At 32.4% G+C, this 27236-nt stretch overlaps 5 non-coding genes across 5 annotated transcripts; 3 read left to right on the top strand and 2 right to left on the bottom strand.

Annotated features, from left to right (window-relative positions):
- The first annotated feature begins 507 nt into the window (after window positions 1-507).
- On the top strand, window positions 508-578 carry TRNAG-GCC (transfer RNA glycine (anticodon GCC)). Its single transcript has one exon. It is a non-coding gene; the product is annotated as a tRNA-Gly (tRNA).
- Window positions 579-2259: 1681 nt separating this feature from the next.
- TRNAG-GCC (transfer RNA glycine (anticodon GCC)) lies at window positions 2260-2330 on the bottom strand. Its single transcript has one exon. It is a non-coding gene; the product is annotated as a tRNA-Gly (tRNA).
- A 2224-nt stretch (window positions 2331-4554) lies between these two features.
- TRNAG-GCC (transfer RNA glycine (anticodon GCC)) lies at window positions 4555-4625 on the top strand. The gene has a single exon. It is a non-coding gene; the product is annotated as a tRNA-Gly (tRNA).
- Window positions 4626-9457: 4832 nt separating this feature from the next.
- On the bottom strand, window positions 9458-9528 carry TRNAG-GCC (transfer RNA glycine (anticodon GCC)). The gene has a single exon. It is a non-coding gene; the product is annotated as a tRNA-Gly (tRNA).
- Window positions 9529-13767: 4239 nt separating this feature from the next.
- TRNAG-GCC (transfer RNA glycine (anticodon GCC)) lies at window positions 13768-13838 on the top strand. Its single transcript has one exon. It is a non-coding gene; the product is annotated as a tRNA-Gly (tRNA).
- The last annotated feature ends 13398 nt before the right edge of the window (window positions 13839-27236 follow it).

Here is a 27236-nt window from a genome sequence, read left to right as displayed (position 1 = left end):
GATTTCTGAAGTCCTGAGTACGAAGAATCTGTGAAAGATTTTAATATGAAGACGGGAATTAATCAACTACGCAGAATCAACAAAGAGCTTACATATATATAAAGTACAATGTGTGGATTGTCAAAAATCAACCTTTATAGGCCATGCATAACTATTTTTATATTATTGTATTATGACGTTATAGAAGGTCGTCTTTCAATCTTGCCGGTGTACGTCCTGTGCTATATGTGACCCTATATAAAAGGAAAGTTTTAACGTGGTACGAGTATAAAAGTACTTCTAACCGTTCTTACTGGAATCCTATGGAGGAGCTAATCCTCAGCTGTGGACATATTGCGGCTAATGATAGACAGTATTATAGTTTAATAAATGAAACATAGACAGTTTGTTTCATATTTCGACAAAATAAAATTGAGGTCATGGTTACATACGAAAGTAAAAGTGCAATCATCTTCATTTTTACTTTCTATTCGTCATTCAAAAGGTTTTATTTAATTTTAAATATGAGCATCGGTGGTTCAGTGGTAGAATGCTCGCCTGCCACGCGGGCGGCCCGGGTTCGATTCCCGGCCGATGCAGTATATTTTTTTAATGTGATAGTTTTTTTCAACCTTATAAGTACACTCATACATATAATTCATCTAATGTATAATGTATTATATATTAAATAAATACTAGAAATAGTGTTTATTTTATATATTATAAACATATAAATAGATATGTACTTATTTAATAGTTTTATCCTTGTCCATAAGTAAGCCGTGCTACCGAGAATTCAGAATGAAAAATCTATATATATATAAATTATAAGTTACTAGTATAAGCTTATATATTTCATACAATATCACACAAGCACATAATCTGTGATCAAAAATTATTTTTAAATAGTCATTTAAATGAGACGAGGGCCAGATCCAAAAAATTTGGTGGTTGAAAATCGTCGATTGATAAATACCAACAGCGCTGGTAAAGTAAGGCAAATATCATTGGCTCAGCCAAAACCATTTTATATGATGTTTTGTGTCTCAGACGCATCAAGTCTGGATTGATCGATGTCATACTGTATTGGTTCTTTGCGTTCCATATCTACAGTAGCCTGATTTGGCTCCGTTCGACTTCTGGCTATTCAGCAAAGTCAAAAAACCAATGCGGGGAAGCCGCTTTGACATGATTAATGAAATAAAAACCGAATCGAAGGTAGTCTTGAAGGCTATACCAGAAAAAATGACTATTCCAACTGTTTCGAGGAATGGAAAAAGCGTTGTCGGATGAGGATAACTTTACTCTTCGATCAAAGTGTTCGCTGCTTTCTTTTCTTATTTTAGTATTGTGAAAATATCAAGTGTGATGTGGCTTCCTATTCCGTTGAAACATTGAATGTAAGAGTGAATCTCTTATAACATGCTGAAGCTGTCCACGGTCAACGGCCAAAAAGCGCATATCTGTAATAAAATCATGACACAATAATATGGATAAAAGTATATGCAAAATAGAAGTAAGAAAAGGACCAATATTTAGCCACTTCCGCACATGCAGTGGTAGTCGTGCAACAAAGTGCACCGCCCGCCAGCCCGCTCATAAATGCGCATGCGGCAAACAACGCGAATTACACAACTGTCACCGTCAAATCACTCAACAGTACCACTACCACTATTTATTTCTTTAATCATGTCAAAGCGGCTTCCCCGCATTGGTTTTTTGACTTTGCTGAATAGCCAGAAGTCGAACGGAGCCAAATCAGGCTACTGTAGATACGGAACGCAAAGAACCAATACAGTATGACATCGATCAATCCAGACTTGATGCGTCTGAGACACAAAACATCATATAAAATGGTTTTGGCTGAGCCAATGATATTTGCCTTACTTTACCAGCGCTGTTTGTATTTATCAATCGACGATTTTCAACCACCAATTTTTTTGGATCTGGCCCTCGTCTCATTTAAATGACTATTTAAAAATAATTTTTGATCACAGATTATGTGCTTGTGTGATATTGTATGAAATATATAAGCTTATACTAGTAACTTATAATTTATATATATATAGATTTTTCATTCTGAATTCTCGGTAGCACGGCTTACTTATGGACAAGGATAAAACTATTAAATAAGTACATATCTATTTATATGTTTATAATATATAAAATAAACACTATTTCTAGTATTCATTTAATGTATAATACATTATACATTAAATGAATTATATGTATGAGTGTACTTACAAGTTTTAAAAAAACTGTCACATTACAAAAATATACTGCATCGGCCGGGAATCGAACCCGGGCCGCCCGCGTGGCAGGCGAGCATTCTACCACTGAACCACCGATGCTTATATTTAAACTAAAATAAAACCTTTTAAATGATGAATAGAAAGTAAAAATAAAGATGATTACACTTTTACTTTTGTATGTTACTATGACCTCAATATTATTCTGTCGAAATATGAAACAAACTGTCTATGTTTCATTTATTAAACTATAATACTGTCTATCATTAGCCGCAATATGTCCACAGCTGAGGATTAGCTCCTCCATAGGATTCCAGTAAGAACGGTTAGAAGTACTTTTATACTCGTACCACGTTAAAACTTTTCTTTTACATAAGGTCACATATAGCACAGGACGTACACCAGCAAGATTAAAAGATGATCTTTTATAACGTCATAATACAATAATATAAAAATAGTTATGCATGGCCTATAAAGGTTGATTTTTGACAATCCACACATTGTACTTTATATATATGTAAGCTCTTTGTTGATTCTGCGTAGTTGATTAATTCCCGTCTTCATATTAAAACCTTTCACAGATTCTTCGCACTCAGGACTTCAGAAATCCAAGAGTTGTTAAATTAAAAAAAATTATTCGTCAAACGACTCGAAGACGGCTAATAACATTGAACATTGTCTTCTATTATTATAGACGAATACAAAGTTTTTGACGTTATTGATGAAAGGGGTTGTTTATATTATACGATAGAATAGCAAGTAGTAGTAATTGAATAAATATAATTATAAACTACCCTATAAAATTTCGTTCCTCACAGACTCAATAAGTCATAGACATAGCTATGCATGGGATTTCTCTACGAGATAGAATTATACAATATTTATTACAATCGAGGAGACTAGTAGACCATAAAAATAACCAACATATTCTAGCGGTTTGTCAAGTGGCAGTAGGAAGATCACGTAAGATAGATGGCTGGGTCTTTAAGTTTTGGCGTGGAGACCACGGGCCTGCAAAGTCAGCGAAGGACACCCAACTAAAACATTACAATCTGGTATGTCATTTATAATGTAATAACTAACGTTAGGTCTTTGACAAATGTGTGTTGCCGGTGATCACATACGGATCAAAGACGTGATCGCTTACGACGGACCTCATAAGAAGGCTCTAGGTCACCCAGAGAGCAATGGAGAGTGCTGTGCTCGGCGTTTGACAGCGATATCGTACCAGAAATGAGGAGAGCTGCAGAAGAATCAAAGCGGCATAGATAGGCTCTCCACTAAATGGACCAACGATATAATGAAGGTCGCAGGAAATCAGAATGCAGCCAACACAAAACTGGTAATCATCTTAAAAGAAGAAAAAAAAATTTCCAAATACATAAACGTCCCTTCATATTTTACATATGGATAAATTGACAGAAGCTTTCTGAACATAATGTGGTAGCCTGTTATTGAAGCGTATACAATGTCCATACAAAGATTTTCAAACTCGATGAAGTCGGTGTCTCATCCAAGTTAAACATTTGCTTTCAATAACGTTTAATTACAACTACAATGTATCGTTACTTCACTATTGTTTGCACGGGAAATCCTTGTTTACCGAAGACAATGCGTTCAATACTTCGCCATATTCTCTCTAATCTTAACTTTATGCAACTGCTTTAAGGTACAAAATCATAGAACCAGTTGAAATTGTGTTCAGTATAAACAGAAGCCAGGATTAGTTTGACCGGTAGGAATGCTCATAAGGTTCCGGTTGAAAGTAATTGAATTATAATTTAAGCGAATGTTTTCGATATACAGGATGTTTGGTTGTATAAAAGAGCTTATAAGCTTGTATGGCTCAAGTCAACATAAACTTTTAAAGCTTTTACACTTCCGCCTATTTCCAATCTACCTGTATAAAGTTAAAATTTAGAAATATGCCACGTTACTTTGTTATTATTATTAATTTGTTGAGGCAAGGATCTCCCTTAAAGATCTATGAGGAATACACCTCAATCGCCACGCTTGGCAACCCGCCTGGGGTTGGCTAGGCAGTGTATAGTGATCCTCTGGAAACTTGTTTGTGAGCAGTGGCGATCCCAAATCATTAATGCAAAAAGTGTGAATTATATAAGATTGTACCCCGAGAAGCGAAACAGTTATCTACGATTGCAATTTTTGCTCATAACAATAGAAACGATTTCACCGTCTCGCCAAAGATATTAAAATCGCGGTGTTAAAACCAACCAGAACAATCCTCCGCAGGTTGATGTAATAATAAAATTTACCACACAGTACTTTTTTTTTATTTAAACATTTACTTTGGATGGATTTATAAGCATCGGTGGTTCAGTGGTAGAATGCTCGCCTGCCACGCGGGCGGCCCGGGTTCGATTCCCGGCCGATGCAAGTTTTTTAAAGCCTGCTTTAATTATTTTGTTACGCATTTGATAAATAATTGTAAGAAATCACTGCACATCAGATTAGCACCTAAATTACTAAGAGAAGATGTTAATTTTTTTATAAGGAAACATTTCTATTGATATTTGAAAATAATTTAAAAGTATTAGTGCTTTTTATTCGTCTTTGGCCGATCTTGATTTTTCTACAAAAAAAACCTAGTTGCAGTGAATATTTTCTTCGCTATGATAAACGTACAAAAATTTAATAGAAAATTAGTGTTTCTATTGTGGGCAACAATGTGCGGTTTGACAATACGCACCCATATAATGTCTTAATTAATTTAAGAGTTTTTCAAACAAAAACTACGAAAAAAATTCGAAAAATCTTGTGACAAATCGTGTTACAGTGTAAAACATTTTTACGTGATAAAAAGCTTAATAATTAATTATTCTACAACTGTATTAAGATATATCCTAATTATAATATGTGATTGTATACCATAATTGCCACACTTGGCAGGCAAGTTGGCGATGGCAATGTAGTATGTTTTTACGCAGAGAATACTGCTGCCCAAGTGTGAATTACATAAGATTGCATCCAGGGGATTGACCCCACGACCTACGATCGTCAGTCTCAGTGGTCAGTCAGTCAGCAATAGAGAGTCAGAGCGTTAGAAGACCACTAACCTACTACTGCCCGTAAAAGTGATCGTAAAAAAAAAATTTCCTGAAGACTTTTTTCAGATCAGAATATATTAGATACCCTCGTAGCTTTAAATTGAGGTTTTCAAGCAGGCTTCTTATAATGTGCACAGGTGATCTGTTTGTTAACCGAGTGCCAGAGGGTATAACGCGCTTAGCCTAAGGTTTTCTGCTGTAACTTACTCCGAAGGCTACTTCGAGAGCTTATTACAGGTTATTTGTGCTTAGATGGACTGTTTCGTTAGATGCATTCAACGTTTCAAAACAACATCACATTGTGCGTCCGTGCCCTTTTATTTGGTTTTATTTAATATTTCACCTATATTCAGAGAGGTAGGTATTTAACACATGTTTTAATTAGAAGGGGGTCAATTTCTATATATGTATAATAAGCCGAGTTCTGAAGTGCAGGACATATATACCCTCCACCTAAATGTACTCTTTTTAATGCTCCGTCTTTATATACGTATTCTGTATATCTACCACTTTTTCATTGATATATTTATTATTGACTGTACTCTTTATAAATTTATTTATTATCGACATCATTATTTCAGCCGTAAGAGGCCCGCCGCCGGACATAAGCTTCTCTCATAGATTTATTTCTGGAACGGGCTCTCAAAGCAGCATCGAGAAGAACATACAAAATTGAGATATACAGGGAGAGGAGTCTAGTCGGTGATGGTGCAAGGAGGCTTCCTCAAACCTGCTACGCGGGTCGGCACCCCGAGTACCTCCCTCGAGAGCCTCTCTTCCTACAACGCGATAGACCCTGCACCCGCGTATAGAATTCATGGAATGCTGTAATATACCTTCAACGTCACTATGCTGCTTAAAACTATCTGTTAAAACATTTAATATATTGTGGTTCACCGTAACGCAACATGAATTTAATTCTTTGATATTTTCTTTTACTTATGAAATATTAAATACCGGATAAAACAATAAAATTATCAATTAAAATGACAGGCACGAAAGAAGGAATAAGCCCGACAATTTGTAAAGGGGCGGCCCCGACTAAGTTTACTTTATTATTTATTTGCACAGATAATCTTTTCTTCGGTCCTTTTTTCGAGAGAAGATATCTATTACTATCTTGTACAATCATTCATAATGTATTGAGCCGGTCTTGTACAATAGTATTACGAGTATACCTTTTGACGGTTTTTGAGGCAGAAAAACAACGCTCTTCTATTGTGCTAACGTCATAGAAATAGTGCATATAAAATGTAAGAGTTTTACTCTTTCTGTTAAATCAGATTGTAAAAAAGTTTTCTAAAATGTTAAAGTAACGGTGTGGTCAGCATTGTGAAAATCTTCTCTGCTATAAATCACTTGCAACACCATTTTTAATTTGTTTTACAAAATACTACAAAATCAATCAAACTATTGATTTTCAAATAGATTTAGATACGCAAATTCAAGCGCCTTACTAGACTTCACCTACAACATTATCGGCTAATTGATGTCAATTGTATTTCACATAATATATGAAATTGAGATTGCGTATATTTTTCACTTTTATTGAAAGGTACGCTAAATCGTCAACACCCGTTTCCATCTATGCAGATTCATCACCACTGCCGACTCCAACTCTAAACATCAGACACGGAAAGCATAATATAATAATTTATTGCATTCAGCTAGACGTAGTCCCAGTTTTTCACAAGCTAATATATTATCATCACTTCAGCCGATAGACGCCCACTGCAAGTCTTAGATTTCCTCCAAAGATCATCGCGATTTCTGGTCTTGGTCTGCTCGCATCCAGCGACTAACTATGTCGTCGGTCTACCTGGTGGGGAGCTTACCCACGCCGCGTCTACGGACTCGGATTCGCCACTTCCAACCTTTCGCCCATACGGCCAGTGATTGCAGAGAAATTCTTCGAGCTAAGTCGGTGGCTTTTCTCCTGAGGATCTCCTCATTTCTGTTCCTAACTCGATCTCGCAGCGAAACTCCAAGTAAAGCCCCCTATTACTCACTGGGTGATCTTGAGCCTTATTATATGGCCGATTCTAAACCACGTCTCAAATTTTTAAATTATCACCTGCATCACACACTGATTGAAGATCTTCGTCTTTCCATATTACTATCTACGTAAATAGTAATACCTATAGGGTCAGTTAACATCAAGTAGTATTATATAGGCCTATAAAAATAATTCCGTACCCCTATTTAAAGATTCAACCCTTGACGTTAGAGTAATGGATCGCTCGCATAAAACGGCTCACGGGTGGAAGATTCCATTCATATATTAACATGACAAAGCAGAGCGGACTGAGGCTTTGATTAATGACTGCCTGCTGAAAGCAAGACGAGAAATTACGACGGCGGAAAAAACTTATTAAGACGTAACATGCCCGTCTTATTACGTTATACCGACCGATTGACAGACTAACTAATTAATGTTAGCTAATTGCTTAGACACGGGTAGACGTGTCGTGGGAAGGTCGCCCAATGGGTGGACTCACAACATATTCAATGTTGCGGAAAGTCGCTGAATGGAGGCAGCGCAGGACTGTTCACCGTAGCGATCTTTGGAGGAGGTCATTGCCTTAGTTGATGCTGATGATGACTTGAAATTGTAACTTCAAAGTGGGTCACTTTCCTCGTCAGCGCCCAGTCTGTAACTTATGGAACTGAAATAACGCTTCAAGAATAACCAAAGCCGAGGCGTGTTTTTCCGCTATTGTAATCACCAAAGCTAATTCCGAGGTAAAAGCTAAAAATGTATATTATTGATTGTTAAAATGAACAAGTGTGTAGCAGTAACAATAAGTAAATTAAAAATGTAAAATGGTAAATAAGTATATGCTACGTAAATAAATGAGATAACGAAACCTGTGTTATTAAGGAACGAAAGAAGTGACGACATGAATAAATGGTAGTTAGTAAGGATAAGAAAGAAAATGTAGAATGTTAGTAAAAGAAAGAAAGATCATGTGAAGAATGATAGGAGAGTATGGAAGTAAAAAGAAGGGGAAAAAATATTAAAGAATAAAAAACGACCCTGTCCTTCCGAAAGATAGGAGTACGAGGGGCCCCCAAGCTGCTACAAAGTTATTTTTTTTAACGGGTGCTATAAAAAAAATAATTTTGTAGCAGCTAGCCACGCCCACCACCGGTTAGAAATAGTAGAAAAATGTATATAGGGGATTGGTTAGAAGTGTAAAACAGAAGGGAGGAGAGAGGGATGAATGTATAACTCAATTGTCACCAAACATGTTTAAAGCTTTTATAAACTTGTTTCCAAATGTATCATTATTTTTATTATTAAAATATGATTGGTCAATAACTCTTGGCAAAAGGTCTACAGAGACAGATAGTAAACTTTAATTAATTTAAATAAGTAGCTATCCAAATTCAGGAAAATATTTTTCTTACAATACCATCATTATCTTATTTATTATTTCTGAAACCAATCAACCGTGGATAAGGTATGCCGTACATCAACTAACAAAAAATGAACTATACATTTTCTCTAAGATTTAACACATATAACCAATTACCCCATGTGAACATGTTATAAAATAATTAAAAGTAAAAAATAATACGAAATGACACGATGTGATTTTTCGTCCTATCAGCTCTGGTGACAGTCGTCCTTTTCTAATATTTAAAAATAACATGACACACGTTCAGCGTAATTTTGAGACGTAAAACTATAGCGATTTACACTCACTTCCAACCACCATGTCTAAAGTGGTCACTGCGAAAGACGTTACATTATTTTTTGTCTATTCAAACGCGACAGACCAATAACTTCTGGCAGTACAAGCAGGGATAGACAGTTAACAACAATTAATTTTAACATGTAGTAATCGGAATTTTTAAAACGCTTGTTATACATTAGGTTACTTCATATTTAAATTCAAGTTTAAATTACTACTGTGTTATTATAAGGTTTAGAACAAACAAGAAGATACGAAGACGCAGTAAAGAAACACATATCAAAATTCAAAGAGTCGTCTTTGCCAAGACTTCGAGAATTTTCCTCTGATATCTCCAGGCTAGTTGAGGCTTCTCGCGCGTTTAATATATATTTTTTAACAACCCCTATGTTACTTTCAACTTAGGTCCTTTTGAAATAAGTTATTAAAAGTTAAAAGTAAATTATATGAAAATTTCAAAAATTGCATCGGCCGGGAATCGAACCCGGGCCGCCCGCGTGGCAGGCGAGCATTCTACCACTGAACCACCGATGCTTATGACAATAATAATAAATAATTATATGCAAATAGAAAAAGTACTTTCTGCATTTTACAAAAACTTATTATAATGATAATGTTACACGAATTACCATAATATACTTTGCGTTCACAGCTAAGGCATGATTTAAAAAAAATTACCAATTAGTTTTTCATTCTCGAAATCAGAAGTAGAAAGGAAAAATCTCAAGTCTCGCTAAAGACGGTCACAATAACGTCACACTACTATCTTCACTCATAGTCATAAATAAAAGAACAATTGTTCTAATGACTGAATAAATATAAGTTCATAATCTACTGCTTCTCTGTTTTTATTTCTCTGTAATCTTCCTTAATATATTTATCATATAATATTATATTTTACACTAAAAGAGTTAAAAATAATTTTGTTAATTATTTAAACAACTCGTAACCAACTTATCTTTAAGTTGTAACAGATTTATTTTTGGCCTTGGAAGACGATGGCTATATACCGCTTTCAATCTATGCATATATATTTATTGTCATCTGTAGGGAAGTTCGATGTCTTTCAGTGGACGTCCTGCGGTTGAAATAATGATGATTATTATCATTATTAAAAAAAACGATTAATTCATAGATATAAGTATAATACATATTTATAGCATGATTGGTTATTACTAGTAAACATAAACGAACGGTTAATGATAAAAATAAATGAAGCAGTAATGAATCTAAATGATACTTTGAGGTAATCGGAATACATAATGCAAAAATAAGTAAGGGCATAGGTAATGTGAAATTATGTATTAATATAAAAATTTTGAAAATCACTCCGTTCGGTGACGAATCGAAAATAAAGAAAATTTCCGACGCATTGCAGCTCTAGTTTTAAACAATAGCGAAGTCAAAAACTTTTCCTAATACGTTCCTGTGTAATGGTAAAGTTAAAACTTAAAGTTTACAAGTACTTAGATGCGGATTCCCGCGGGATTGAAGTTTCTGTCCGATATCAAAGCACGTCAAACTCAGCACTCTGTTCAGATAATTCAATTCTGGCTAATTCTGTTCGGTCAAATTTAAGCTAGCGCTTTTAACTTTATTCATGTGAATTTGCTTAGGTTTGTTGGAAAACAGATTTTTCATATTGTGGAAGTGGTCACAAAAAACCGGTTTGATTATACAGAAAGCTCTACTCCGATGGTGACGCATTTGGAACCATCGCAGCCATTTTATTTTCGTTGACAAAAATTATTTGCTAGTTCACATTTATCTTCACCGAATCTAACGTAATAGAGCTTTGAAGGCGCTTAGCCTAGGTCACTTTTATGGTATGCCCAGAAGTGTCAGTCACCGTCTGAAGTAAATTGGGCTTCGATTCCGAGGTCGAGATGGGAAGAAATATAGAGGGAGGAAGCAACTCCTTCCTGATGAGCGACAACAATCTGCGCTCTACATGCCATGAGTATTTTTAAAAAGTGGTATAGATCACAATAAATAAGAGTGAGATCTATAAGTTACAACAGGCATATAAGGCCCACTTTTATTTAAATTCAAATATCTTTTAGTACAGTTGAGTAAATAAGAAAAACGTATGCCACGACAATTCTTTAATTCTTATCTTTTATTTAAATACATACAAATGTAACAAAAAATTAGTACTTTTCAGACATTTTAAAAATACCGACCTTGGGCCTTATTAAACGCTATAAGGATATAAAAGCCCACTTAAGAACTGTATATTTTAATAGAAATAACACGTTTTAAATATTTTTAACGTTAGGTATAATTCCACCTTTGGAAAGTTTGCATCAGTAATATCAATTTAAATTTTACAAGAATAGCGCTATGGTCTTTATTAAACTAAACAAACATAAAAAAACGTAACATTTTCTTCAAAATATAAAACAATAACTAAGCAAAACATTCTTTTGATAGAATTTTATCAGCATAAACTTTCTTCTCATAACATCTAAAATTCTTTGGACTTTATTACACTTAAAGTTTTTCCAAAAAAAACTTAATTTCTAATGAGTACTAAAAATAAACGATTGACTTAGCGTTTCTCACTTTTTAACTTATAATCATATTAGGAACTTTTTCACTACTAACTTTTTAACTTATAATCATATTAGGAGTTTTTTTTTAATTGTTGTTGCAAACCGTTGTTTTCGGTATCTGAATCACTCTACACATCAAAAACATTTGTATCTCAGTAACGATGCCGGAGTAAATCTTCAATGTGTAGTGATCTTGATGACATGGAATCTGAATCTGATAATATTTTATTCTTACAGAATCCAGAAGGTCCTGAAACAGGTGATTTTTCTAAGTTTACAACAGAATTTTCAATATTTTCCTTATTTTCTGCATCAGAATCCAACAAAGAACTATAATCAAATAACCGTTCATGAAATGAAAGCTGGTCTTCTGCTTGTGGTATTGTGGAGCGGGTTTGTAAATGAAATTTTTTAAAAAAAATTTTGAAATTTGCGAAAATGCAGCTGGTTCTGGGCTAATTAATAAAGAAGGCGTGTCGATATTAGTTCTCGCGCTTTCAACATTAGTGGCATTTACATCTGAATCATTTTGAGGATGCAAATTCAGGCTAAAATCAGGGTTGGAAATATTTCTGGAGGCTATTTTTGCGTCTTCAGCGTCAGTAACAACTGTATCTGAATTGTTAAGAAGTTGCAAGTTCAAGCCAGATTTCCCCTTAACAGTTGATGTGTTAGCTATTGTTTCGGTCAAAAGGGACGGCGCAAAAGCGTGTTTGGGTATTGCGTTCGGGTCAAAAGAATATAATCCTGTTGCTTTAATACCATTCATTATATTTTCAGGTGTAAGACTCTTTGCCCAAACTTTAGAAAAAATTGAATTGAAACGAACTATGTTAAGTTTTTTGGTTGGATTGTTATACATAAATTTCATAACCCCTTGATCCTAATAATTTTCAAACGGTTGTAATTCATGTGTCGTGTTTAATGGTAGGCAGTAAAGAATTATACCATATTTTTCCGCTGCATCTACTATGTCGTAATCAATATGGCAAGAGGCACTTTCGAAAATGAATAAGCATTTGCCTGGTGATTTATATTTTCCTAAATGTTCAATGAAATTAATGAATAATGGGGTACTCATGCTACTCCTATAGTGTTCCAGGTGGTAGACTGTCTTTAAATTCTTCCTTTAATCGTTTACTCTTAAATATAATCATTAGAGGGATGTCGTTTCCAGAGGCGCTAACACATACAACAATTATCACGTTTTCGGCGTGTTCTTGTGCTATCATGTGCACCCTGCGATTACCTTTTTTCAGCTAAAACACTCTGCTGATGATGAATAGTCAGTCTATATCCTTTTTCGTCTATATTGTAAAAAAATTCTGAGTGGTTTGGAATGTCCAGAAAATGCTGTCGCACAATGGGCTTATTTAGTTTTTGGGCTCTTTCTGGATTCATGAATTGAGCTTGCTTTCCTGAAGCGCCCAGACCGATGAAATCGCGGCGGCTGTTGTGCCGGCGGTGCGAGCGGCTCAGACGGCACGTCGACGGAGTCGAACGTGGTCCAGTCCTTCTGACTACCAACGGAGGCCTAATTGCCCGCTCCACCGTAGTGGAAGCAGTTCTCCGTCGCTTCGCGTCCTGCCATATGACTGACTTACACACCACCATATTATGGTTGTGTATAAGATTGCCTTATGTAATAAGACCGCCCATTGTACTTTTTTGTCTACTTTTATAAAACTATTTTAATGTATCCTAGTATGTACAATAAGAAATATAAAAAAGGAATCACGCTAAACATTAAAGGGTATAGATAGCTTATTAAGTAAATTGAAGTCAAATAATTTATTATACTATTAAATAACAATGTACTTAAAGTCTAAGTTAAAAAAAAAACTTATATTTAAAAAACCGCCGACAGTTGCACCTAAGAATTATAATACTGCTATTTTGTTATATCTGTCGATACGTCTGTGCATTCTTATTCTTTGATGCTGTTTTTGTATTCTAATTCGTTTGTCTTTAAAGAAAAGATTAAGCAGTCCAAATACTTATCTCATAACTTGATTCGTATGTTGAAATAAATAATTTACTCGAAAATTGTTTTGTTTATTATAGTTCCACTAGCGAAATACAAAAACCCAACGTCCGGTCCGTTACGAAATAAAGAATGTAATTGAATTTGCATGATCTGTACTGAAAATGAAATGTTAATTATGTAATAAATTTAAATGATTGGACATAAATTATACTTTTTCCATGTGTTAAACAAGCATCGGTGGTTCAGTGGTAGAATGCTCGCCTGCCACGCGGGCGGCCCGGGTTCGATTCCCGGCCGATGCAAATTTTTATTTTCCATTATAAAAACTTTATTAATCCATTTCTTTGCGATCGGCTTTGCATCGGCCGGTGCAACTTTTTTAACATAAACTTTGTTATAATTATTTAATTTATTAGTAATTAAATAAATCGTCTTTTAAAACAATTTATCATACATCGAATTAAGACATTACTATGTCCTTTTACAGCATAACAATTATCACTATCCGTTTAAAATCTATGAGCATAAATAAAAATTATTCTAACTAGAATGACTCGACAAATTGGGCTAATTCTTTTCCATTGTTCACATTCCGGTAAAAAGTAGCTAAAGGCAAAAGCAAAAATAAAACACCTGATACTTCAAATACCATAAGGCATTAAAAGAGATAATAATATTATTTTGTTATTAAAATTTTGCACTATAAATTTATTATTAAGACTTTGAATTAATAAATTAATTAATCATCTTGAAATACGTTTTATTCGTTATTTGAAATTAAGACCAACCAATAAATTAAGATTGTAGGTCTGTTGGGCTGAGTTTTACATCAGTATATCAATAGATCATGAGATGGTGCTGTGAATAGTTTTAGTGACATCTGTAGTTACAATAGTACACCAAGTGCAAAAGCCAAAATATGAGTTGCTTGAGTTAATGATGTCTAGATTCGGTAATAGATGGCGTTATATTAACTTTATGCTTAATCCGTAATCTTTATACATGACTATTATTTTTGTTTACTCTATCTACAAGCAATGAAAGAGTTCATACTTAGGAAAGCGTCCTGACCCGATGTGGTATGTATAATTATCATAGAGGTCTTGTTTACCGCACTGGACCTGCATAACAGGTTATTCCATGCTTCTTTGCTCCGAATGTAAACAAAATAAACTGTTTAAAAACATATTAATAATAACTTTTATAATACTTTAAATTATAAAGTACCACAAAATATATCTATAAATAAACTGAAAAATAAATTAAATGTCTCTTGTTAGACACTGCTTACATGAACAGTGGGGCTTTTATCAGCGGCGAAAAGTGCAAAAGACTATTACTTTTTTTAAATTAAACGAAGCCGCTGTTAACGAACTTTTGTTCGGAGATGTATTATCTCACGTCTCAAGGTTGAGCGGAGATATAAATAAAAGAGAACTCTTGTAGCCTACTTGTAGGGTAAACCTTTACTTCTGTCATGGCGAAGAATAAATATCGGACAAGACGAACTTTTGCAAAGATAAACTTTTAAATGTAACATAGTATTTTTAACTCTAAACCTGATTTGTAAATAAGTTAAAAAAAGTTTGCTGGGTAAAAACACTGGTACACTAGCCACCATCCTCGGCGGTACTTTATGGTAAGCACCTAAATTAAAAAACTGGAATTCGAATTCCAGTTTTTGATTTAGGTGCTCACAAATAGATTGGCACCACCATTAGTGTTTTGTCGAAGTCGATACAGAATAAAATTAACTTTTAAATCCTATCCAAGGAGAGGGAAAAAATACATGCGCGAGTTATTTAAAATGATAAATTCTGATCAATTAATTACAGAACTATGTGGTTTGATTACATTTTCAATACATTAAAATTGAAAATTATTTCCTTAGTGTGATATTTGTATAAATTTATTTTCATGAACTTTTATAAAATTTAAGATGCAAGTTTTTCTTAAATAAATTAAACAAAAAAAACGTTTAGACAGTGCTAGTTTTAATAAATGAAGTAGAATTAATAACTTTACAAAAATATTACATCTTTAATAAAGTGAAAGATCTATAAGTAAGCATTGATTTATATGTATAGATCATTTTGAATAACAGGGCATAGACTAGAGATATTGAAACTAAATAAAACTATAACAAGTAATTTGTCTATGTTGAGTTACTTCAGAAACGTCAAAATAACTCTCTCAATGCCAAATAACTGTTGTTTTACGGTGTTATTTGTGGTAATTTAGCTACAAGTGCATTGAGATCGAGTGTTCCGCGATAATAGTGTAAAAATAACAACAAAAAGTTTTGTGTTCCGCGGCAAATAGTGTCCTTTAATAAAAATTGTTTCGCTAATCTCTCAAGCTTTCAAACGTCAAATTGTTTTTATGTTGTTTTACGCGTAATTTGGCTACAAAACATGGGTAAATCAAAAGTTTTTAAGTGAAAGTATGTGAATTGGTGGCCTATTTATCTTCTTAATGATTTAAATATTTTTGTTTTGTTGTAAAAATCGTAAGTGTTGTGGAGTGTTAAAGGTTAGTTTTTTGTTCCCGCTTTTATCCTTTTTTGGGATAGTTGTTCCCGAACCATTGCTGCGGTTTGGTGAGTAATAGAAAGTAAGTCCTTTAATAAAGAGTTTCCAAATATTAATTTACTCGTAAAGTGTTATTTTAAGTCCATAAATCTGTATTAAACATTACACTGTAAATATTAAAAGCAGGTATTTTCATAAGATGTTCTATGGATTATAGCCGATTTCAATGACGTTTATGATTGCTTTACAAATAAATAATCTACTAATTACTATTTCTATTTTAAATGATCAAGAATAGTATTCCCAGATAATTTAAATGAATTTTGAACAGAATACACTATTTTCGTCCTTCCAAATGCCCTTAATTTCATATTCGAAGTAAAATAATATACCTCTGAATTAGTTTCAATAGCTTTGCAAAGTTTTTTTGTAAAAGTGTTTATAGGATGGAGAAGGAAGTTTAGGATCTTCAATTTTCTAAACAAGCACTATTCTATTAGTATCAATGAATACTACATTTGACAAAGTTGCATGACCATCAGAGCTAATAGTGCCTGATAATAAATGGAATGTAGTTAGTAATTACAAAAAGGTTATTAAGATCCAAAAATTCTTTAAAATTTTAATTTCTCGTGTAAGTTTAAAGCTATTTCTAAATTCAATATTATTATCAATTATCATTCGTAACAATATAATTTTAGATATACAATTACTGTTATTCATTATGAAGTTTGTAGGATAGTGTTAAGAAATGGTGTGTGTTCATCTGTAAAAAATATGTGAAATAAATGAGTTGCTATTCATCTGATGGTGAGAGATCACAAATGAAATGTGCAACACCATGTTCATATTAGTTCGCTATGGCATACAGAAAGTATATGTAAATAACTGAGCATTTTATATCTTTGGAAAATGATGGATGCAGTTTGCTTTGGATTAGTTCTATTGGAAATCTATAAGGGTGGCCTATGTGTGATAGTGGGTTCCTATAGCTGAAAATATGATGATGCAAAATGTGATATTTGTAGATTATTAATATCAAATATTAGACTATAGTCCACTGCTGGTTTTTACTGGAAATGATGATGGATTATTTATAAGTGCTGTTTGCTTTGGACTGGTTCTATTGGAAATCTATAAGGGTGGCCTATGTATGATAATGGGTTCCTATAGCTGAAAAGATGATGATGCAAAATGTGATATTTGTAGATTATCAATATCAAATATTTGACTATAGTCCACTGCTGGTTTTAACTGGAAATGATGATGGATTATTTATAAGTGCTGTTTGCATATGAGCTTGTCAGAATCTGAATTGGCAGAGCATTGGAGGCGGTAGGCTAGATCCTATCGCTAGGTAAGGCTGAAGCCTCATTCAGGTGCCGTAGGTTTGAGTTGCTGTCTCTGTTTTACCAAAAAGATAGATTATGGTTATTGATTCTAGAGTTAATAAGCTTTATCTATGGCTTAGTCTAGACCTGCTTACTTTAGTGCTCCATAGGGAGTTTCAGATCGAAACCATTACATTATTAATTTTTACCATTTTGATGGCTACCTAGGATATAGGTAGCTTAGATGATGGGTGAATGGTTGATATAGGTCATAAAATGTAAGGATGTTTGGCGATGTACTATGCCTGAAAGCCTTAAAACACAAATTGAGTATTAACAGTGATGTCCCCTGATGTTAAGTTGCAATACAGTCCCTGATGGTATAATATAACTTTTAAAACAACATTATGAACTCATTGTTATCATCAAATACAGTTAATTTATTTAAATTTAATCAGTGGTGATTACAATAATCAATATACATGCCAGATGTTTATGCAAGGACTAAAACTATCACACATTTATGATACACTTCTCTTAACTATGAAGTAATGGTACAAAAAATCCAAGCATGTCAACATTACTAGTGATGAGTAATGAGAGAAATTTGAGGATAATAGCCATTCATCTTTCAATCACCATACCACTGCTGGACTATGCTTCAATAAAATAGAAATATCTGCTATACATTCAAATATACTCATAAATTGTGTTCTATACACTAATTGCATATAATAGTTCACCTGATGATTTTTTTATTACATATGTAATAAGAACAATGTATAGTAAAGGATTTAAATACCATCATGATTAAGCCTTTCACCACTGTATCTCAATAACTATTTTTCTACGTGATATGGGTTGCGGGAAGTTGCTAGATGCGAGCAGCGCAAGACTGATCATTATCGGAAATCTTTGAGGAGAGGATCTCCAGTCCACTTGTAATGGGAGGTATCTATTGGCTGATATGATGATGATGTATATGAGGATGATGATACTGCAGTTAGAGTTTATTATTTAAGGCAAAACTGTTTATAGGACAATAATATTATATATTATATTGCAAATATATAATATTGCAAAAGAAAACATTTTACATAAATCCACTCTGGATTTATGTAAAATGTTTGTAATAAACAATAGCTATGATGATAGCATTCTCATATTAAAAAATATATTTTAAGCTAAGGCAAGGTCTGTTAAGTGTTTTGTCCTTATGTTTTATGTTAAAGTAAGATTGTAAACAAAGTGTTTATGGGTAAAAATACACGAAGTTAGAACACTGTCTCCAATGATATTGATTGTTAGGAAACATTGATTTAAATATATGTATAATATTTTTCGTTTGAACTATTTTCTTTTCTATACTTTTCTATTATTTCAGACACATGAGTGTCATATATCAAAGAAATGCAACTCAATACAAATGCCAATTGCAATTTTAATTAATTATTACCTTTGTCAATGCAGGTGAGTTTTCTATTACAATTACTTAAATTAAAATATTTTAGGTATGGGCAAATTGAAGGTATATCACTTACTATCAAATTTTATTAATATCATAATATTTTTAAAGAACTTTTTTCTTTTTTATTTATCTATTTTATATTTATTTATTCAATGGAAGGGTCAAAATAAGGAGTCATATTTAGTTTTCAAGATGCCATAGAACATTTAAAAGATATCCAATGAAGTATCTGCTTTTATGTATTTGGAAATTCTTATGGTTTGTTCTATATACAACTGAAAACCACGGTGCCATTACATTTTTTTTCTTAAAAGACATACTTTATTTTCAAAGTGACTATTTTTTAAAAACTGTTAGCATTTAAATTGAAGAATTCTTTTGTTATGTTATCTGTTACATTGATTTTTAAATAAATAAAGAAACAAAAATAAATTGACACGAAATCGTAAATAAATCATTATCAACTGTTGGTCTAATTATTTACCTAACCAATTCCCTATCCTGTCCTTTTATTTGGTACATACTTTCTTTTGTTTCATGTTTATACAAAGAAGGCATGTATCTACAATTTGTTATTACCGGTATGCTAAATAACATGCTATTTTAATCCTGAGGTTTTATAAGAATTAAAGTAGCATGTCACGAAATAAACTATTGCAAATTAATTTGTGTTTTATTTCAATAAGTACAAGGTTAATTTTTTGGTTATGCTCATCAGTTCCAGCGCAGTTCATACCGGGAAGGACAGGAGCTGGTCTGCTGATACTCAATGGGTTTACATTCTACATGAAGAACCATCAGGCTCATGGAAAGAAGCAGTGGTACTGTTCATCGAGAGATGTTCATGGCTGCCGAGCAGACGTCATTACATACAAAGGCCTGGATGGAAGAGACTATATCTCAATATTTCGAGGAAGGCACATTCACGATCCACCGCGCTTACGCCAGTGCCACGATGGTAGATTTATAAGGGAAAAAGACTTTTTTTGTCGTCAATCACTAAAGTGATTAGTAATGTTTTAATTTTGTCATTTTTGGTACTTTATAGACAATGATCATTTATTTTTATGAAATTATGACGATGTACTTATTAGATATATGTATTGATGTGTCTTTTAAACGCATGTTTCTGCTGTAGGGACCTGCTAGTTTTTAAATGGACTACAAATGTTTTTGTAAATATTTTAGAATATAGTATTCTGGTAATATAATTGTTTTCATTCCAATTTTAAATAACGGCGTATGTACTATAAAGATTATTTTTTAAATAAAAATCCTTTTACGATGTTTCTATAATTGCAACAAGTTAGTGCCTTGAAATATGTACAACGATAATTTATTGAAAACACTGCTGATAATATTTTTATATTTATGTTATCATGTCTCATAAATACATTTGCACCATTTTAGTTTCTATTTGTTTCTATTTATATTTATTGATTGTTTTTAATTAAGGCTGTAAATTTTTGCTTTTTCTACCTAGAACCTGTGTATATTTTGAAACTACTCACAATTTAGACTTTTGGGGTATGAAGTTGTGGGTAGTTATGGCTTATATAAAAATGAAAAACTTGGGTAATATTATGGATACTAAAAGAGGTTGTTTTTTCAGGAATTTATTATCTACCTTCCCACCGCACTGGTAGTATGGTGTTGATATACAAGGACAATAAATATTGGATTAATAACAGATATCAAAATACAATAAATTGGACCTGCCGTGACCGTAAAAGACTGGGTTGTAATAGCTGCGTTCAGACAACTGTCGAGGGTCGCTACATCAAGCACAAGGGCTTCCACAATCATGCTGATAATTACACAAAGTATAACTTTAATGATTGATGCCAGAAGGATGTATGGCCAGTTATCACTTCTGTTGAGAGCTGCAACAAGTAGCTGGTTATACGAAGATATAACACAACTGAAATCTGTTTCATTACTAGATTGTATTTAAAATATCCAAATAAATTGTCTTTATATAAATATGATTTTAATGGATTGTGGTCAATAGACCATTATTAGTACATTTAATTTTTGTGTATGACTTTGAACAAGTAAGTATTTTAAAGTATTTCTGTTCCATATGTAATCTGTAATACATATTTATTTATAATTAATAATATCTGATATCACATTGATATTTTTACGCTCTAAAAATTTTAAAATTTTTGTAACCTTAAATAAGGTAAGAAAATTTTAATGATTTTTTGTTTGTATTAGTAAATAAAAAAATACAATAACCAACATGTATTAAACATTGTCTACTAATTATTAAAATTTGTAATTTTTCACTTTGCATAACATATACATGACATTTATTTGTACATAAATGTTACTCAGAATGATTGTTTGATATCATTTTGTTTATTTTATTTCCATGTTGTCATGTACACTCCAATTTATCACTGCCATGTTATAAGACTACATATATTTTTTTAATTTCAATTAAATTAAAATTTCAATGACGAAAAAGAAGTATTTATGGCTCTCAGTATTCAATATGTATAATCTATGATATTTAATATGTGATTTTATATCAGTATCTGTGAAGTAAAGATTTTTTCTCATTTGCTAAAATGACTAAACAAACCAATATAGTACATACTAATACGTACCAATATTACTCAATTATGGATGCCTTGTATTTATATAAATTATAAACTTTTGACTATGTGATTATTCACATGGGAGGAGCTTGAGGGAAGATTTTGCATGTTAGAATTTATATATTATTTTAGACTGCTTTAAGTGCCCTGTGAACATATATATAATGTATATTTGATGATTATTTCTGATACTTATATTTGCCGAAAATTCAGCAATATTAACTTTAATTTTAATAGAATTGTTAATATTTCTTTTTTCATCAAAATATAACTGTTAAAATATCAGTTATATTTATGTAAAATATGTCGGAATCATACTCCTATTTGTTTACTTAATTGTAAAGAGAATAGCGCTGTGAAAATTACTTATTATTTTATCTAGTAAAGTTATATTGTTTTATCTGCTTAGATATAAAAATGTGTAATTTCAGTAGTTGATTAACTCGGAATTATTAGGCTTAGTTGCAGTACTGGTACGAAACCGCTGCAACGTTCCTTAGGAATGTATGGCAAAATAGGGGCCGAAGAAAAAAATAACATGAACACCGTCATAATGAATGTTGACTGCGGACTGACCAGATGGAGCCGATACTTCCTCCCGTCTCGTCGCGCATACCTAAGGCGCGGTACAGCGGTTTCGGTAGCACTATAAATATAATCCTCCATAGAATCACAAATTGTATATGCATAGCCTTTAAGAGTTAATTAAAAAATAATAATTGTAATGGTTGATAAGATTTAAAGTTAAATAATGAATATTTAGACATTAAATTGTAATGCAATGTATATTATTTATTATGTCAAATATATTCAGTAACAGTTTTAGAAGTTTCTTACATTCTATAATATATATAACTTCTAATTCTGTGATTTTAATTGAAAAATAATGAATTGTTAATTGTGTATTAAATACGTACTACGTATTAAGTACGTCATGTACTTCGTGTAGCGTGAGTTAGATCCGTTTGATAATAGATGGCGTTAGTTGCTTTGTAGATTATGAAATTATGATAATTGAAATTTTATCGATTAAAATCTAGTTCCATGAATATACAATTATTGTTAATAGTTTTAATATGCACCTTATGATGTAATCAATATGATTCCATGTAATTTTATCGAGATTAAAATGAAGAATTTTCGTCTGAATTTGACCTAGTCACGATACTTTTATGTTTTCTTCTTCGTACTCTGTGCCAAATACACTTAATGTTGTATTGCTTTAACGTATATGCATATGTTGTAAAATTGTATCATTTTTAATGCACGCGTTGTTTCATTCCTGATTAAAGACGTACGATATAATTGTGTACGATTATTTCATTAAATATTTCTAACCGTAGTTTTAAGCTGAATGACGTCATTGTAAGGGAGTTTGCATCAAATTGGGCTTTTCCGGCATTCTTCTCTTGTCGTACACTGGTTGTCACTGTGAATGAATCTTTATGGGTAATAATATGAATAAATAGATCACTGAGAAATACATGATGTAGTTAGTTTGAATATTTGAAATGATGACTGATGGGTTTATTAAAATAATTTTTATTGTTTTTGTGTTTCTTATATGTTAATAATAAAGTTGCGGTGAATTATGTAAAGAAGAATGGAGAAGATTCGACAAGAAGTACTACCCAAATTATTTAGTTGCTACACAAATGAAAGAAAACCTTTTCGAAGTGTGTCGACTGTTCAAGAATGAAACCCAAGGAGTCAGAAATGTGGTGCGAGGTTTGAAAAATAACACAATTGAGTTGAAAAAAATGTGATTTTTTGTGAAATAATTTTTTTTGTTCGACTTATACGTGTTCGACGTTTGCGTTTTTTACTTATACGTTCCCGTAATTCAAAACCTAAAAGTGATATTTGAAATTTGTATTCCTAAATCCACATGTTTACATCTTCAAAGTAGAGGTTTTTTTATCCTATTGTTTTAATCAATTATTTTAATTTTTTAATCAAAAATAAAAATCGAAATATGTTTAAAATGTATGATTTATTAAATAGTCAATCGTAATGTTGTACGCTTCATCTATATAGGAATACGTGAAGATGCCGTCATTTCATAATCACTGGAATATTCCATTATGCGTCAACAGCTTATCACGTATCAAAGGATTTTACTCTGCAAGGATTTATTAATAAATGTTTTCTATAGTATAGCTATATTAGTTATAATGACTTCATAGCGATATAATAAACATATTTAAAAAAATTTAAATGTTGTATTACTTTTTATTAATTTTATCGTAACAATAATCAAAAAACAACGGCTCGCCTTGTGTCTTCAGTATTCCCAGTAGAGTAGTATAGAGAATAAGAGACAGAAGAGAGAAGCGTGTCGATGGATGGTCAAAGGCGTCACAGATTCAGCGCATTAGTATCTCTATTTTCCAGGAGATAAGGATCAAGCAATGTCAAGATATATCCTTTTCCTTGGAAGAGTGGATAGTTTCACATCTAGGGAAGATTTTCTTTGGATTTATTTATTTATTTATTGTAAATTGGCACACCAACATTACCTAATACATTATATAAGTTTATATTAATTTCGTAAAATATAATACAAAATAAAATATATATACAGGACGTTATGAAATTTATTTCCAAAATCATTATGTTCATACACGTTAAAAAATATTTTATTAATTTGAAATTTCCCTTAATAAGCTTGCCTAAAAATACGTGACTTAAGAGCCTATAGATATGTTTGCGTGTGAAAAAATTTAAACCACTTCATATTCTTTTAAAAATACCAATATAATGCTTATATTCAGTACTAGATGATTGTGTGAATATGGTGTAACTAAACCAAAGTTTTTTTCAGCTCAATATATAAAAACAACGAACGGTAACTTGCTAGTGTTGGTCAACCACTACACATACTGCAAGCACTACCTCGTGAAGGACGGCGTGCGGTGGAAATGTTCGAGACAGTTCTCCAAGGGATGCAACGCCTCGATCACCACAGATACATGGGGCCGTATCCTCAAGCGAAACGAAAGGCATACCCATGAACCACCGAATTATTTTTGTCAGGGCGACGGGACCTACGTCAAAAGTAATTAGAAAATTATAAATAAAACCATAGATCAGTTCCATGGTTCTTTTAATCACTAAACTTTATTTATAAAGATAAATAAACTATAGTTGAATCGTGATAAGAAAAAAATTAGAGATACATTCATGGTCATTATGAACAAGACTTTCCAATTTGGTTGCTTAATGCTCAACAAACGATGTTGATATTTTTTAATACGAATGTGTAATACAGACGTGTACAGTGCACGTGAGTTAACTTTTATATTAACCTATTTGATTTGACATTTTAATTCGATGAAAATCTTACACAAATTGAGTTAACAAATATATAAAGATATCTTATTTGCATATATACTTTTAACATATTTAATTAAAAATGTCGTATGAAACACTTGATATCATGCAATTGTTTTTTTTTTAATTTTTAATATACAAAAGGCAGTGGTACCTCTTTAAAATTAGTGGATGTTGTATCAAGAATAGTTAGTCCACATAGTCATAGTCATGTGACTATCTAAAGGACTCTTAAAAACATTGCCGATCTTACTTTTGCGTTCATCTAAGCGGCTGTAACAGATACTGTTCCGGCTATTGACATATCTCCAAATAAAGTTATAACTAGAGACTAGATTTTAGGGAGAAGGTAGGATAAGACATTAACCTCGGTCACACAAAGCGTGACGAATAGTCACCTTGTTGAATTCAATCTAATTGGATTTGTGGTGGTGGAGGGTTGTAGAAGCTTGGTTACCTAACTAACTAAACCTCTACAGCCAATAAACAAGAAGACTCCATCGAGAGAGCGGAAACGATATTTTTATGCCGGTTATAACCGATTTGGGATTACCTATGTATTAAACTAACTCATCACTACTGCTATAAGTCCAAATACTTTTCGTATATCTTAAATTTAATTTAAGATTTTAACCAGTAAAAGAAAATGCTCTGAAATATTTTATATTGTTATAATTCGCTGTGGTAGCCCAGTGATAGAGGGCTGTGACTTGCGATCGTAGATCACGGGTTCAATTCCCGGGATGTAATCATGTATAATTCAAACTTCTTGCATTATTTATACAGGATTGACACTTCTCATAAATATATTTCCAGAGGATGGGCAGCAGCGTCCTCTGTATACCATAATACAACCGATTATTAATAATTATATGTGTATAATAATTTATATGTATTGTACTGCTCCTAGTTACATGCTTGTTGGTTTTCCCCGCGAGACTGGGTGGACTGATAGAGAATCCTTATAAAGCTTAAATCTACAACTACATAATGTATGTAAGAGTATATTTAAAATAATGCCGTACAACTCGGTAGAGCAATAGCAAAAAATAGCAATATTTTGAGACATTTGCGTAAGACAGCCGTTATGTGTATCGTGTTTTATTGAAATCGTTCTAAAAATTGTTTACATATGAGATATATAATGTACAAAAATTATGAGTGTGATAAATATAATAAGCATAGAACAAATAATTAGAATTTACGAAAATTTTACTGTTACCAAATTGTTTATGTACAGATAAATAAAAATTGTAAAATAGCAGTGTCGAGGAGGAATGGCGAAGGAACAGAGATCGCCTCTCTTAAGAAATGTACCAAAGGTGTGGAAAAGAACGAAAGAGAATGTGATGGAAAAAAGAATAACTAGTGAAAAATATTGAGACCAATAAAAGAGCTAGAAAATTAAAATTATTATGTGAATTAATTATTAAAAAAAACATTGTCCCTGTCCACCTAGGTGTCAGTCACCTGACGAGTCCGGTAAGTTCTCTAAGCTGGTGGACACATCGATATTTACATCGCAGATAGCACTAATTACTGACAGACAGTTACATCGATAGAGTAATTATATTTACGAACAATGTTACAATTACATCTATAAAGGTTTTATTTTTTAATTCGTTAAAAAGACAAGTTTGTAATGTGACAAGAACATTCGCAACACATTTATGTATTAAATAATATTGAATGAACAATTTATAGCTCATTTGCTATCAAAGTAATAAATAACGTTATGATTATTTTCAAAATTTGAATTATTAAATATTTAAAATAATTGTCGTTAACTACAGAATGCATTCTCAGAAGTTATTAGTCTGACGCAGTAATAAAAGATAAAAAATGTAACACATTTCAGATTGATCGCTTTATGCAGGGTGTTTTGAACTAGGTGTAAAAGTTTTTTGCAGAGAAATGAGTGATACTTTCACTATTTAAAAGCCTTTGCACCTATCATAAATCAACCTGTGTTTTACTTATTTCTTAGCGTGAATAGTCTAATGGATCACGTTACGATCTGTAGATCGTGCGATCGATTCACCTTTGGTCTAATGTTACGAATAGTCGTGTATTTGAGTAGTTAAATTTAGTCTAAAATGTACGTGAGTTGTATAAATTATTAACAGTTTATAAGGTAAAATTTGATTTGTTTTTCAGTGAAATATATTCAGACGGATAACGGCAAATGTTTACTCATGTTGAGAGAGTATACGTATAATAAACAGTATGTGACAACTGCAGGGACGAGATGGAAATGCTCGAGTCAATTTTCAAGAAAGTGCGCTGCGTATGTCCTCGTCGGTCCAAATAAAGAGATTCTCAAACTCTGCGAAGACCACACTCACACACCGGCCAAATACTGTCGCAGTTTTGGTGGTACATATACGAGAATATGATGTTTTGATAATCTACCTGAGTATTTTAAAAATAA

This window comes from Battus philenor, unplaced genomic scaffold, assembly GCF_028537555.1.
Source record: "Battus philenor isolate CCGP_79_NKW_IND1 unplaced genomic scaffold, ilBatPhil1.0.hap1 SCAF_10, whole genome shotgun sequence".
Taxonomy (NCBI): domain Eukaryota; kingdom Metazoa; phylum Arthropoda; class Insecta; order Lepidoptera; family Papilionidae; genus Battus; species Battus philenor.
Note: the sequence above shows the minus strand (reverse complement) of the source record. Positions and strands in the feature narration are given on the sequence as shown.